Source organism: Aplidium turbinatum, chromosome 9 (genome assembly GCF_918807975.1).
Source record: "Aplidium turbinatum chromosome 9, kaAplTurb1.1, whole genome shotgun sequence".
Lineage (NCBI taxonomy): Eukaryota > Metazoa > Chordata > Ascidiacea > Aplousobranchia > Polyclinidae > Aplidium > Aplidium turbinatum.
In genome coordinates, this window is record NC_137480.1 from 14164450 (window position 1) to 14178911 (window position 14462).

The window sequence follows — 14462 nt, forward strand, 5'->3', positions numbered from 1 at the left end:
ATTGGAGAGAGCTGACCGCTTTTCTGTTCATGCAGTACCTTACTGGTTGCTGAGACAGCAAATGAAGATTCGCCTGTGTTATGCTAACATTGCTAACTAGACTCTTACAGCAAGAGAAAGTGAAACCTACTGCAATTCCCCAGTTAAGAAATGTGATTCGTTGGCCAAGCAAAGGTGAACTAGCTGTTGCTTGATTTGTGGATACTAAAGCCATTTATTTTTAATTATTTCAACGCCCGCATTCGATAAATTCCAATAAAAAGTTGCGACTGCAAAGTCCAATGTGTTGAGCTATAAATTAACCTCAACAAACAATAGATCTATACTTAGTCGGCGGCATGCGTCAAAGAGACGTGACTTTAACTCAATACCAATAGGTTCGGACTTTTTCGGCACTGTGAGTAAATCTTACTTGTTTTCGTTGCGTCGTCAAAGTAAAGCAGAAGTATTTATGTGCTAGCTTGAGGAATATTGATAAATTTAAATTAAACAACCCATTGCTGTAATCGCAATGGAAATGTGTATTTATATTTGCTAAGCTAAGCTATTGAATCTTATCTACAAATAACCTCAAAAAAGAATCTTTTTCAAGCGTTTTTGAGTAAATTCGCTTTATGTTGTGCCACTATATTTTGAACTCTCCCTAATTAGTTAGTTTCAGCTGTAACATTTTAACTCACAGACTAACAGATAAGAATATTGACTGAATGGCGGCGAAAACAAAACTTCTGCCAAAACTGAGTTCATTTGACGTTTACCGATCTTCTGAGTGATGGCCATACATTGCTGGCTGCAGCGCATAGTAGGTTGCGCTCAAATCTAAACTTTTTCTTTTCCAGTCATCAGTGCGTGGTGAGTCCATTTCTTTTTGTCGTCAACAATGGCGGTGGCTAAAACATATCTACACTGATGACCCATTAAGAACCTATTAAAGATGACTATTTCTTCAACACAGTGATCAACTGGCTCTACAATACGCAGCAAGTACAATAACTTCTAATGATGAAAAAGCACTAATGAGTTTGTTGCACTGTAATTATTATTACTTTTGGACAGACATTCAAACAGTGATGTTGCTTTTCCCTCTCACAAAAGACTTCCTTGAAACTACAATATAACCTCTTTTAACTTATTATTACGATATTTAATCCTAATTCATTTCCCCTCTTACCTGTGGTGTTTTTATTATTTTCAATAAAATGAAATAAATTTTCTGTAAGCTCTTGCTGTCTGCAGAAAGTTACGTCTGTCTGCAAGGATGTATTATTCTCGTAAACTGGATAATTGCAATCTCATCTTTCCCGTGGATATCTTTTTTTTTTTTTATAAAACTACGTTTTGTGTTCGAAAAAGTCTAAAAGACCTGGCATTCCACAGACAAGCAATTTCATCCATAAACCCTTAATCTCATAAAACGTTAACTTTATATCTGAAATGTCAAAGTTGAATTTATTTTGACAAGTGTCATCCTATCAACGTCAGAAAACACGATATCGTTTTCCTGCAGAAGCGATTGTGTTATTTAGGGATTGACCCATCATTTGAGGATACTTTCAACTTGACACGTGACAATGACTGTGTGACATTAGGCTTGCTTTTTAGCTCAAACCGGGGCCACAACAAGTTACGTTTGATTATGCTTTGTTGCTGATTCTTTTTCACGACGATAGAGCCATGATGCTTCTTTGACCTTTCATCTTTGTTTAAAAAACGTTTTTAGATTTTCTTTGATCCAAAGATGATGATATCCCTCACTTTTGCGGTTTTGCATTTACAGACAAAACAAAAATTTGGGTAATTTTTTTCTCCGGCTTTTGGCGCAGTGAACCTAAGTTTGAAATGATGATTCACTGAAATGGGAGAAGTGTTTGCAATAAATAAGTGATGAAGCAGTGATTAGCAAAAGCATTCTCATCAACAAGAATAAATATTTGATTAAAGAAACTTAATCAACATGAAAAGGAAATTTCCCATCACATTGCTTTTTCATGAAGTTTGCGTGTAAGAAAGGTCAGTAAAATTAAGATTAGACAAGAAACACATCATTGTGATATGTTTTCCCACCTGTGCAATGATAGCGTCAGTTAAGAAACTTTCCTTGCAGTTTTAGTCATGTATCGTTTTCTTTTTGATATTTTTGTGATCAGTTTAATCAATGTTTGAGGTTTGAATTTTGGTTTGAGTCCTGATAGGCTTCATCAAGACAAAGTAGTTCTTGACCTTTGTGATAATGACAAATCCAGGCGACTTTAAACGTTACGTTTATTATTGCTTTCCTAGAAACAAGCTTTGTTTACCAGCTGTGTTGCAAGCACAAAACGACACGTTAGTGCTCACATAATTTGCAACTAAATTCGATTTTGTGCGACTCGAAACAGCATATGCTGCTCAGGCACAGCCTCACCCGACTAACTGAGTCAGCGTGGTTCAAACCTTGGCACGCGGTAAGCAGCTCAACGCCGTTGATTTCGACCTGCTGGGATACAAAACGAATCTACATCAAAATCATTTTGTTTAACAAAACTGGAAAGAAAAAGGAAAACGTATCAGCAACTACATCATACCCTTTTATTATTTATTTCTGTCAGTGTTATTTCAAGAATTAAGTCAAGAAATCATTGTTAAATTTGTCGTTTTAACTAGGTGTAGATGGTGTTGGTGTGCTTAGAAAATCAATTTCAGAAGCCTAATATTGATATTAAGACGTAATATGTCCATATTTTGACGTCTTATAACGTGATATTGCAACAAAAACACAATTTATGAGTGGATATTACATTTGCCAGCTTAATGCTTTTGGCACGCAATTGACTGTGACTAAGCCAATAAAAAATGAAAAAAAGTATTTTATATCAACCGCTCTTGTTCAAAAAGCATTGACAAGCAGAACATGTGGACAAACAAGAAATTATGTTTGATTTTTGTTTGTAGGTTTGTTTTACTTACCAACCATAACGTTAGACTGACAAAACACAACGTTTACAAAAGCGAATTGGAAAATCTGCACCATGTGAGGCTACCACCCATCTACTGTACCTTCCATACCACTTATTCAATTGGATTTGTAACGAGGATATTAACACGTGAAAAAACACCTGAACTTGGATTAAACGAATTTATATCGTGAGAACTTGATTTTCTGACCAGGTGTGGAGTGTAATCAAGGATAAAAATAACGCTTCAGATTTACTTTGCGTGATTTAAGGTCACAAACAAAATCGTTTATTTTAAAATTTACTATGAGCTCAATTGTTGGAAGAGGTTTTTAATTTGTGATTGCTTTCCTAACTCTTTTGTTCGTTTTCCTGTTACGGTAAGTTTGTTTGTTTTGTTCAGTGACTTTGTATCAGCAATGAATATTCTTCTTTGCTACACTGGTCATTTACTGCAGTTATAAAGCAAATAAGAGATCATGGGTGAATGCAATAAAATGATGTAGTATCAATTTTAACATGGTCTTATTGACCAAGTGACTAATAAAACCCTACTTACAATCAGGGCTGTAGAGTCAGACAAAAAATACTCCCACTCTGCAGTTTATAACTTGCCGACTCCGGCTTCAGTGTTGCCAGATTGTGGAGAATCGCCAGATTTTTTTCAAATTTTTGTCTTTTTTATTTTTTTAAAATTTAATTTCCCTTTATGTTGTGATCGAAACTGAAACCAAGCTGTTGTGATGAATTTGAGATTTTTTTGTATGAGAAGATTTGCTCATGCCGGACTTGTTGGAATTTCCACCCAAAATTTTTGTGCCGAAATAAATAACTTTTTTGCACTTTTTAGTGGATTGAATGTGATTATACAGTACTTAAATAAATCATCACGTCCTGGATCTGTAGCCTAGCTTTTTTGTTACATAACAAACAAAATTCTTCAGCATTTCTTACTGAAATGCAATGTAAATCAGATTTAAAGATGGTTGACAAGAAATAAATGCACAGGCGAAACGGTGCGTTTTGTAGCTTTCTTTTTTATGACGGTAAGTGCAATGATTATTATAATTATATTAATGTGTTTTTTATCTCTCTCCTCGGACTACTACCTTAACGTGGTGAGAGAGTTTTCGTATCTCATCGACCTCTAGAGCTGTACTGGCGGGATCTAACTGATCCCAGAAGAGTCGCCTATGCCAAGAGACCAGACAAAACGCAGTTCAAACTACCCAAGTCCACAACGGCGGAACAGGTGGATGAAGTCAATCAAGCTCTACGACTGTGAAAGCGGATAAAGGCTGCAGCAAGTCACCAACTCTAATCGCCTTCGCTTGCTTTGCCATTGGACAAAGCTGATGGGCTTGTCAAGTTTATGTGTGCTTGTTGAGTGTGCGCTATTAAGTCCACGTTAATCAACCCACGCACAAGCGTCTTCGTAAGCAAGGACCATCATCCTCGAAAACGAGGGATAGCCATCATCAATGTGTTTTTATATCGCAGATGTGTGTTAATGTCAGCGCTTTACAAAGTAGACAGTGTCAGTGCAGTCATTTAGAAAGGTAGCCGAGAACATCATTGGCCTTATTCCATTTTTTGCAAACGCCAAGCAGCAAGAAGATCAGTAGCACTTTTGTGAAGACTTTAGGCATGACTCGACAGGGTTTCGTGTCCACGTCGATTGATTCAGAAGCCGGCAGCCCTAACAACGCCACCGTGCTGTGTTGCCATTCGCTTGCTTTTGAATTAACGCAATCTTCTTCAGTAAATTCAAAACGTTTCTAAAAAGAAGTTACAACTGTATTTAATCGGTTTGAAAGCGTTTGACTACTTGGCTTGCTTGAAGGTGGGGATCAAGAGTTGGGTTTCTTGCCGTCCTGTCTACTTGATTAAAACATTTTCCTTGTATCTTAAGCATCAACCTCGTCACATCCCAAAGAAAAATTACTGAGCGAAACCATAAATAGTAATCTAGTGTTGCTTCACCAAAATTCTGTATAACTTACTGCAGCGGTGTCCGGAGTTTTCGAGACGTGAGCCACATTCATTCATAAGTTGTGGCGGGCCACAGCAGCCTGTACTGTCATTTTTGTTCTTGAATTGTTACTTGCGTTAAGATTGTAAGTTGAATGATTCTAAACACGCAAACGGAAAAGCTGAAATTGTTCTCACGGGATGCAGTTTAGGCACTCCTGATCTACTGTATTGCACACCATAAAATTAGTCTATGGATAAGCTAAGCACTCTGGCACCTTGATGCGAAGAACAAAATTGCAGTTCTTTTATTTATTTAAAAGAACATCATAAATCGGCTTAATATTATCAACAAAAACTCTTGTAATTTATAAATGTTTTTCCGTGGTTAAAAGATATATTTTAGTCATCTGAAAAAGCAGTGTAAAGGCTTGAAAAAGGATGACCTACCTTTATGACCACGGTTGGCATACCGTCCTAATTTTTAAGATTTGTCCTTATTTGAAAGGGCAATATCTTAGCAAAATTAATTGTCCTTATTTCTAAGAAATGTCCTTGTTTTTGACTTGAATCCTTAGTTTTAACAATTACAAATCTTCTATCTTTTTTGGGAATATATCAATGAGTGGCATCACTTTGATAAGCATCCAACATTCCAACACACATCAACTGGAGCCTGTTAAAAGATCAAACAATTGAGTATGAGAAAGTTAAGAGGTTAGCGAAATAAATTGATCCGTCAATGGCAATGAAGCATGAGTTCTTCGATGAGGTTTTGGCTGTCATTGCTCTGCTTAAGAAGATTCCAGATGCTGTGTTCCGCAAGGATGAACCTGAAGACAAGTGGATGAAGATCTTTACTAGAGACGAATATTTTCTGTTACTCTACAGACTGGTTAGCGTCATCGTCTCTCTTCCGATCAGTAATGCGTTTGCGGAGCAATTGTTCTCTCTTGTCTCGGATCAGTGAACCAAGAAAAGAAACAGACTTAGTGAAATGACAGTTAAATCTCCGCTACATGTAAAGGTAAGCCTAGACTTGAGCTGTCATGAGATGAAAAAAATATTTTCTACGAACAAGGAGTTTCTGGAATAGATCGTTTCTGGAAAAAACTATCGCTTTTGATATATCATAGCTCGTATAAATGCAAAGATTTGTTCAAAAACGTTTGTTTCATATGAAAATTTAATATTTGATTGTCCTTATTTTGGGGTCTATGTCGATGGCAACCCTCCTTATGACATTGGTTATTTTCAGGATTCAAGAGTATCTTAACTGGACAGATGTTATCAGTCAGCAGTGTTCTACGTACAAATAACAATAAACATAGTTTATTTTGCGCCCACTGCAGCAACGCACACTATACTGCGATCACAGACAAAATACAACAGACAGAAGAAAGCAGTGATGGAGCATAGACTCACTCTTTCATTATTTTGGCATGCCGTTTTGTGTTTTGCTAAGACACAGCCGCATGGTCTGGAACGGTATCGAACTGACGTCCTTTTTAACGCCTCGCTGACGTTCTCACCACTTGGCCGCATGATGAACGCAAAGCGAAACATTGCTACCAAAAAAGTCATTATGTGACAGATCAAAAGCGCTAGATTACATCAACGGAGATTGGAATCTAGTTTTGTCTTTACTCTGGAAAAGCTCTCGAAATAAAGCAGCACCGATTCAACTTTTTAGATGTGAGCTTGAGCAACGCATTCTGAGCTGTCCATTTAGCGGCCCCTAATGGATGAAAATATTTTCTGGTAATACCGCTTCAACAAAAAAGCGGAAGTTTCTTTCTGTCAGCCTCGATAACCGGGCCTGCGTCAGTAGTTCAAAGCCTCTATTATGATGCAAGATTCCAAGATTAAGGTTCTTAATCTTAAGCAGGAAGTTTCGTTAGTCTTAGGGTCGAATGCACCAACAGTGATTAACTTAAACAATGATTAAAGTTAATCATTGTTTAACTAAACAGTGATTAAAGTTATTCGTTTTTGGTATGCACCAACAAAATTTTGTGCATGATTAGTTAATCAATGATTTAATCAGACTGTTGATGGTTTTTGCTGAGTCATAACTGTAGCAATGAGTATTTATTTGATTTGTTATGGGGTTCAGTACAGTTCAGTGGTGGAAAAAGGTAGGCCTACATAGCCTACATTGTTTGTTCATAGCAATTGATTGATTGATTTTATTTCGTTGTAGGTAAATATAATACAATAAATACAGCAATAAAAAAGGAATTTCCAGCAACGGGAATCTGCGAAGAGACCAATGGCAAAAAGCGTTACATTTGCTGATAAATTATTTGGTAGAAACGTAAGCTGGACCGGTGTTCACAAATTTGCTCGAAATGATATCTGGTATGATATGTGAGCCAGGAACTAAGCAGCCCTTTTGTCAGGTGCCAATGAAACACCTTTTTAAAGTGTTCCCTGGTTTTAACTACTGAAGTTGGTGTGCCGTAACTTTCACTACATTGCAGAAGCAGCCTGAAATCAGCTGAATTTAGCAGATGCAGTTAGGCTACAAGGTTGTTCATCAGAAATTTGAAAGCGAATCTTTGAGACAAATCCACTTAGAACAGTGTTTTCTAACGGGGGTAGGAGAGGTGTTATGACAGTCTAATATCAAGAAACCATTTCTCATGCTTTTCAAGAAGTTGTGAAAGGGCATTTCAAATGTCAGCGACGGTTGTGCAAGGTCGCTTTGCAAGTTGCTTTGCTTTTAAAAACTTTAGGGGCCCGGATTTTTGCTTGGTACCGGGTTCGAAATGTTCTCTCAATGGCCCTGATAGAAACCGTCGCTTTTTGAAAGAGGTTTATCTTGTTTTTGACCATTTTGTGCTCGAAATAATCAGAATGAACTAAATTTAATGTAATTTAATTTAATAACCCTAACCCCTAACCCTAAAACGGCAATGATAATTAGGCTACGGTACCCAATAATTTAAAAAAAAAAATTGAAAAAATCTTCCGTTAAGGGATCGGACTCACCGAAACGGGCCATTTCGGAACCATACAGTTATCGAGCAGACGCTCTCACCACTCAGGCGGCTAGATGTTAAGGTGGAGGTAATATATAGAACGCTTTTCATCAAGACACAATCTGCCAACTAGAAATTTATTTTCATAAACATTGGGCTAATGTAAATTTTTCTGAAATGATTTGACTACATTATTTTACTGTTTTGTATTTCAGTGTAGAATAAATATTTCACAATTTTTTCTTGACTGTTAAATTTAATTCATTTATAAAATGTCAAAACAACGATTGCAAAATTTTTCTCCACACGAAAAAGACCTGTTTCTCACTTGCATTGCAACGTATCGCAATATTATTGAATGCAAGAAGACTGATGGTGTGACCACACACAACAAAAATGATGCCTGGTGGGAACTCCCAAAGATTTTAATGGTGCCTCAACCTTCGCAGTTAGAGAAGAGGGTACGCTTCGAAGGTTGTGGACAAACATGAACGCCCAAGCAAAAAAAAGGGTCTCTTTGGCCCGCCAAGAACGCTTCACCACTGGCAGTGGTCCACCCCAAAAGAGTAATGACACCGAAAAAGAAAATTTGAATTAGCTGAACAACTGATACAGGCACAAATCAAGCAATGTAAAAAATAACAAATTTGAGCTTTGCTACTCTGTTTAAGTATTTATGTGATAACTAGGCCGATTTTTTGTAACCTAAGTTACTTTTTTATAGTTGTACCAATTAACAAAAGAACTGTATAACCAAAATTTCATGGTTGTGTGGAGCAGTGCCGGTCTTTGGGATGTGCAAACCGTGCGATCGCACAGGGCCCGCAAATTAGGGGGCCCGCAATTTACTCAGAAAATGCAGTAATTTTGTCATTTTTAAAGGAAAAATTCAACAAGTGAATTCAGCAAAGGAATTCGCAACAAGAAAACATAGAGACTCAACGAATTCAACCTATTTCGTCGCCTGAATATTTCGTACCCTGAAAAGATCGAGAAAAAAAAACGACATAGCCGAAATCGCTGATCGGAGTTGCCGCAAACATTTCAAAATTTCTCGATCTTTTCAGGGGACGAAATAAGTCAAAATTTAATTTTGTTACACGATTTCAGGGGACGAAATAGGTTGCATCCAGACTCAACATACTGTAGAGACATAGCTTTATTTCCGAAAAATGCCACAGAAAGCATGATCTTATCCTTTTGCTATGCCACCGGACAGCACCATTTCACAGTAATATTCATACCTAAATTTTTGTTGAACATGCTCTCAGAATGTCCCAAATTCAAAGTAATTTTTCAAAATTTTTTGGGGAGGCCCCCCAGACCCCCGGCCGCTGGTTGTCGTCTTTGGCGATCACGCCGCCCCTCTCCTTTCAAAGTACCTAGCTACGCCACTGAATTGGATTATTGTCATTGGGGCCCGCAAAAGCATATTCCGCACAGGGCCCGAAAAAACCTAAGACCGGCACTGTGTGGAGTCAATGTTTAAGATGCTATAAAGTTACCAAAAGTCACTTTTTGTGTTTTTAGATTACTTTTCATTTGTTAGGTCACTTTATTTTGCATACTTTTTTGCCTAATTCCCCTATTTGTATATCTTTTATTGCTAATGGAGAGATGAATTTACATTCTATGTAATGCCAAGACTTTTAATATATCTTCTACTATGGTATGGATTTTAAGTATGCACGAGCCCATGCTTGTTCGTATCACGTGTATTACCAAAAACTCGTTAATAAATTTTTGCGATCAAACAAATTGTGTTACCTATATTTAACCAATTGTTTTCCCTGCAACAGCTAAAGTGTTTGTTTTTTCCTGCTGTTTTCCCTGCAACAGCTAAGTTGTATAAAGTGTTCGATTGACAGAAACTTCTTCCCAGAGAATGTAAAACATTACATTGTGTAATTTGAATGTGTAATTCTGATTTGAGTACAAATTGAAACTAATTTAGATGCTTTTTTATGTGGAATTGCTGCCATTTCTTTCGCTTTCTTGTTTTCGTTGAATAAAGTTACTTTTTGGTGACTTTGTCGCAAAATTGAAGTCATTTTGGTTACAAAAAATCGCCCTATAGTGATAACATTTTGTATATGTACAATTGAATGGTTGTAACTTTTCGCTGTTCGTAAGTGTTATTCATACGGAACAATTTAGAAATAAACACACCAGGTAGCTGTAGCCATGGTTTCATAACTTCATTAAAACAGACAGAAAAATCTAGTACCGTACCTCAGGATACTACCCTGCCAGCAAATCAACCACTATTTACATTGATTCAACGTCTGTAAATGTTGAATCAATGTAAAAAAATTATTTGCTGGCTGAGTATTTACTCACAGATCCCTCCTCATCAGGTGTACAATGAAAGAAAACAGCAACCGGCTCGTTTACAGCACTGGGTAAAAATCAATTGATTACGTTAAAAATATTACTTTAGTTTAAAAATATTGACAACCCATGTCCTCCTGGTGACAAGATTGGTGTATGAGTTCCAAGACCGCATTACTTTAGAAGTATTGACTGATAATTTGCCATCTCATTGCGTTTGTGGGCATGGGTTGCTGTTGGCTCCTTATGCTGGAGTTGGCGTGAGATGAAGATTCTTCAAAATCCACAAATTCACCACGGCGAACAGCAAAATTATGCAAACAAGCAGTTGCGATTATAATGGGAGGGGTGTTGTCCAGTTTAGTTCAGAGAGGAATTCGCAAGCACCGAAACCTTTGCTTCCAAACTTCGCTTTGTGAGGTCTTCAGCATCAAGTTCAGCACAATCCACTACATTCACTGCATCAACCATGTTGTTATTACTATTTTGTATCTAATTGTACACACTGGTATTCATGAATTCCATACATGTAATGAAAATACAAAGTGATAGGTGTGCAATGTGCATGGTCAATGTGATTAGGTAAACATTGATGACAAGCAAAAGGGTTAGGAATAGACAATGTAGTATGAGTATCAAGTATGTATGTTGTACAACAACTCCTACCATAAAAATAGTTCTATATGTCATGAAATGCCAAAATATGAACTGTCACATATATAAATATATAAAATATAGTTATTACTATCTGAAGCCTTTACAAATTGTTTCACCTAACGGATTATCAAAAGGTCTTATTCAAATAGAATTAATATGAAATAATATAGTAATAATAATTCATATTTAATTTAATTCAATAGAAATAATAATTCATATTTAATTAATAGAATTAATTAAATATGATTTAATTCGCTCTGCTTTGCCTTTTTGCTTGGCATTGAGCACTTTTTGTAGTATTAATAGTTTTCATTGTTTTTATATAAATATATATATGTTCAAACAGCTTGTCAAACAATTTTTAATAGGCCTGGGACAATGTATTCTGGGACATCCCTAGAAAGGGGTCTAAAAATAGTATCTATGTTGTACAACAACTCCTACCATAGAAATAGTTCTATATAACATATCATTGAATGCTAAAATATGGACAGCCACATGTATATATATAATATATCAAATATAGTTATTACGGTATCATATTCTCTAAAACCTCTACAGCCTGTTTCACCCTAAAAGAAGGATCAGCAGAAGGTTCTTATTCGAAAACAGCATGTTAAACAATTTATTATAGGCCTGGGACAGTGTATTACAGGTATCAAGCCATCAGTAACAGCGCATATGCTACAATCAGGGGCGCCGGTAAGCTACTACACATACTGCAATATAACAATTTCTGCTATTTGCTTTTAGCCTAATTATAGTTTTTCATTTTGCCTCAAAATTCTGCAACACAGTAGGTTACATCATTATAACAAAGCCTGATGCCTTTCTTTGTATACCGGACACTTGTTCATTACTCAATAGTGAGCTGATAGATGAGCATTATCGCTATATCTTATCTTAAAACTTTTAAAAGAATTGGCCTTTCAGCAACAAAAATGCCCTTTTTTCATAATCCTGCACCCCACCCCCTCAGTCGAAAATTGTTCCGGCACCCCTGGCTACAATAGCCAAATTTTGGTAAGCAACCCATAACCTCAACTATTTTATATACAATTATAAATCAGTTGCTGTCCATGAAAAGTGAAGAACCTTTACAATTACATTTTAGTCATTCTAATCCTATCACACATCACACCTTCCATAGTTCAAAAGGTGCAGCCTGATGTTACAATTACCAATAACTAATACAATACCAGTACTAGAAACCTTTGCTGGAAAGTTAATCAAGCTTTAAACCTACTCTGGAGCTGTATTAACTCTGTTACTTAACTTGCCTAGTTAATCACAGTTTAATCATGGTTTAAATAGCCCTTGGTGTTGGTGCATACGAAAGTCTCACTTAACTGTAGTTTAATTCAAGATTAAGTTAAATACAGTTTAATCACTGTTGGTGCATTCGACCCTTAGAAACCCAACCAATACCATTATTCACTGAAAATAATACACTGCTGATTTGCATTACTTGCAAAGTAAAAGTTACCGAGTGGTGGCGCTGTGGAGGTTTATAAAGTATGACACAAGACATCACAAATCACCAGCGTTATTGCAGAAGAGCTTTTGTAAAGCGAATATCGTAGTCAAAAAGAACGAGCACAAATAAATCTAATTTAAATAAAGGCACCAAAATTTTAAAAAAACGATTTGCTAGATTCTGAGATTACCCTCATTGCAGGGCCGTAACTACCGCAGGGGCAATGCACCGGAGCCCCAGAGCAAGGAGGCTTCGCATTGCTACACTTTATTGCCTAAAACACTTGAGTTAAAAACTAAACTTGTTATTGTTTTGTTATGAATCTACATGTGCTACACGTCTACACATGAAGTGTCTACACGTACACGTACATAAGGTGCTGCTGAATGGTGAGCAATCCAGAAACGCATTACTCAAGTGCACATCCGAGAGCCGAACCAGCGCTGTTTGATCTTGCGGAAAGTTCGCGCACAAAGTCGGGCACTTAACTAACTGAGCAGTTGGGGCGCACAAGTGGGTGGAATAATTTATTAGAAGCAACACCTCAAAACCAAAACTTCAAAAAAATTTCCAAATTTTGCTTTTGTCAATCCCGATAAGTGGGGCCGGCTCAATCATTAAATGCAAATGTTGGAATTTCGGAACGAAATTAGAGATTGAAACCTTTGAAGACTTTCGCTATGATCCCAATAGTTTTAGTGATACAAACTAAAAAACATACATGCATTTTAACCAAACAAACTATGTTTGCTAATTGTAATAACCTACTGCTGCTACTGCCCTACTACCTACTGCCCTATCAAAAATAGTAGGAGAAGCTAATAAAACGCGTGAAAAGCATAATTAACAATGTGAAATTTGTCCGCTGGATGACGTAAAAGCGCAATAGTGCTAAATAAATGTGACCGATTTTTATAATTTCAAATTTTTAAAAATTTGCTTACAATGAATTAAAAACTTTAAATCGACAGACATCAGTTCGATGCCTTGTCAGGCCATAATAAACCGTGTAAAGTATACATCAAGTTTTCTTATTTTTTTTATACTTACGGAATCTCTGAATAACCTTGCAAGCAACTTAGCAATTGAGACCGATGTGAATACAACGCAAGATTGGATGTGACGTTATTGCCGTGAGCAACACAAGCAAAAACCCGTCTCGAAATTGTTTTCGTTTCAAGTAAGTCATCTTGTTTATATGAGGGAAGCGTAATTCACAGAAAACACTAAGTTGGAATTATGTGTGTTTAAATGCATTCTTATGGTGTTCAACATCATGCCACTGATACCTGGAAACGGCTCATGATTTTCTGCTTTTACTTTCTATTTTCACGGATATGCAATGCAACTAGGCCTAAGTAGTTTCTAAAAAAACAAAAACATCCGCATGATCTTTCATAAAATTTTACAGTTGGTGGAAATTTTTGATGATGAAATACAAATGTTAATTTTCTAAAACTTTTTTCTTGAAATTGGCCAAGTATGATTTATAGCATTTGGTTATTAACTTTGTGCGAGAAAGAATTTCTCCATTACATTTTACAATGTTTGGAGTGTGATTTTAGTTCGCCTCTGCCGACGTGACAGCAACGTATTTGCGCTCGTTCAGTGAAGAAATTGTTTTGTTACGATTTGAACATTGCCCCAGAAAGCATCGATTTGACTGTAAGTTCCAGACAAACTTTCTATTCATAACAATACACGCCACGCTGCGTGAGTAATGCTCAGAATGTAGACTGAAATAAAACAACAAGAAAAACATGTTTCTTCGCAGGATGTAAAGTTGAACCTTTGGTGCCTTTCCACCTACGTCCTAACATCGTCTTTCGTTTGATGAAGTCAGGTTGTTGAGCGCTATCCAGGGGCGGATCCAGCAAGTAATCTTAGTAAGGAAGCGATTTTAACTAAACATATTCAATATCGCCCCCCCCCCCCCAATTGCCCTCCTTAGAATCACCAATGTTGTTATCTTACTATTGTCATTTATGACTGAATGACTCTTCAAAAGTGATTTATTTTATCGTACTTACCCGTCGAAAGCAAATATAACACAAACAGTTGCAAAGTAAATCATTGAATTTACCACAAACTGCTCAATACCAGGAAAAA